Source organism: Macrotis lagotis, chromosome X, assembly GCF_037893015.1.
Source record: "Macrotis lagotis isolate mMagLag1 chromosome X, bilby.v1.9.chrom.fasta, whole genome shotgun sequence".
Lineage (NCBI taxonomy): Eukaryota > Metazoa > Chordata > Mammalia > Peramelemorphia > Peramelidae > Macrotis > Macrotis lagotis.
In genome coordinates this window covers 159,515,429-159,517,918 of record NC_133666.1, presented here as the reverse complement: position 1 = coordinate 159,517,918, position 2,490 = coordinate 159,515,429, and the positions used below count along the sequence as shown (strand labels likewise).

Sequence of the window (2,490 nt, the reverse complement as noted above, 5' to 3'; positions counted from 1 at the left end):
GGATGATGATCAATGATGATGGACTTGTTCATTCCATCCATGAAATAATCAGGAACAATTTTAGGGGAGTTAAGATAGAGAATACTATCTATATCCAGAGCAGGAATTGTGCTATTTAAATGAAGACCAAAGTTTATTATCTTCAATTTTTAAAAAAAAGTTGTCTCATGTTACATTATGTAATTTTGTTATATCTAATGTTTTCTTCCTTTTAGATATGATTGTGCTTTCACAACACATTTAATTTCGATCTATGCTTATCATGGTTGCAAATGTAAAACCTATATCAAATTACATTCTATTGAGGATGGGAGGGAGGGAAAGGAGAAAAAGGAGAGATGGGAGAAAAAAATGTAAGGCTCAAAACTTTGCAAAAAAATGATTAGTAGTTTTTGTTGCCTCAGGGGGAGCCGGGGTGCAGGCAGTGGTTGCTGGAGCCCAGGAGGCGCCGGGGCCCGGTGGGCCAGGGCGGGCGGCGGTGGTGGCGGCAGCAGCAGCCATGAGCGGCGGCATCTACGGAGGAGATGAAGTTGGGGCTCTTGTTTTGATATTGGTTCCTATACAGTGAGAGCGTGCTATGCTGGTGAGGACTGCCCAAAGGTAGATTTTCCCACTGCTATTGGTGTGGTACTTGAAAGGGATGATGGGAGCACATTGATGGAGATAGATGGGGATAAAAGCAAACAAGGAGGTCCCACATACTACATAGATACCAATGCCTTGCGTGTTCCAAGGGAGAATATGGAGGCAATTTCACCTTTAAAGAATGGAATGATTGAAGATTGGGACAGCTTCCAAGCTATTTTGTATCACACTTAGAAGATGCATGTCAAATCAGAAGCCAGCTTCCACCCTGTTCTAATGTCAGTAGCACCGTGGAATACCAGAGCAAAAAGAGAGAAACTGAAAGAGTTGATGTTTGAACACTACAACATCCCTGCATTCTTGCTTTGTAAAACTGCAGTTCTTACAGCATTTGCTAATGGTCGTTCCACAGGATTAATTTTGGATAGTGGAGCCACTCATACTACTGCCTTTCCAGTCCATGATAGATATGTCCTTCAACAAGGCATTGTGAAATCACCTCTAGCTGGAGACTTTATTACCATGCAGTGCAGAGATCTGTTCCAGGAGATGAATGTAGAATTGATCCCTCCATACATGATCGAATCAAAAGAGGCCATTTGTGAAGGATCCCCAGCAAATTGGAAGAGAAAAGTTGCCACAGGTTACAAGGTCTTGGCACCACTACATGTGCAATTGTGTGATTCAAGATTTTCAAGCTTCTGTGCTCCAAGTATCAGATTCAACTTATAATGAACAAGTGGCTGCTCAAATGCCTACAGTTCCTTACGAATTTCCCAATGGCTACTACTGTGATCTTGGTGCTCAGCGACTCAAGATTCCTGAAGGGTTATTTGACCCATCTAATGTGAAGGGCTTATCAGGCAACACGATGTTGGGAGTCAGTCATGTTGACCACCAGTGTTGGGATGTGTGACATTGATATAAGACCAGGACTTTATGGCAGTGTCATAGTTGCTGGAGGAAACACTCTGATATAGAGTTCCACTGATAGATTGAATCAGGAGCTGTCCTAGAAGACACCTCTGAGCATGAGATTGAAGCTGATAGCAAATAACACACAGTAGAACAATGTTTTAGTTCATGGATTGGTGGCTCAATTCTAGCCTGTCTGGGTACCTTTCAAGAGATGTGGATTTCTAAACAAGAGTATGAAGAAGGAGGAAAACAGTGTATAGAAAGGAAATGCCCTTGAAGCCAGTTCTGAAAAAACTGTGGCCTTTCCTATGATCCCTTATGTTTCATAGCTTTAGTATACTCAGGAACAAAAATGAACGTCTTTTGTAGAATGTTTATACATTGTTGCATATTTCAATTTCCATTTAACAAATTTTAAGCCTTTAAACTGGCCATATAACTTAAAATGAGCTTTTGCCTTCTTTGTAAAGCAATAACTCCTATAAGCATTTTATAATTTTTGTATAAATATCTCTTTCTCTAAATATTTTCCTTTTAGTAAACAGCTTTCAACCCTGATTAGCATACTGATTTTCAAATGACTGGTAGAATTGATTTTAACTGAGGAAAACTTGCTGCCTATACCTTTACTTCATACTTGCAAAACTAAATAATAAAGATTTCTATCTATTAAAAAAATAAAAAAATGATTAGTAGAAACTACCTTTGTATGAAATTCAAAAAAGAAAGAAAATATTCATATAATATCACAAAAATATTATATAAATTTAACAAAATTTGGTGTAGAATGAAATACAGCCCAAACAATATAGTATAATACAAGATAATATGTTATGATGAATGGTAAATGAAATAATATAATATCATATCAGTACACAGGGTACCTTCATGGTACAGCAGGTAGAGTGCTGGGTCTTGTCAGAAAGATTCTTCTTGGGGGCAGCTAGGTGGTGCAGTGGATAGAGCACCGGCCATGGAATCAGGAGT

The 2,490-nt window shown here is 38.8% G+C and overlaps 1 pseudogene; it reads left to right on the top strand.

Annotated features, from left to right (window-relative positions):
- Nucleotides 1-499: 499 nt before the first annotated feature.
- On the top strand, nt 500-1,780 carry LOC141499879 (actin-like protein 6A pseudogene; annotated as a pseudogene).
- The last annotated feature ends 710 nt before the right edge of the window (nt 1,781-2,490 follow it).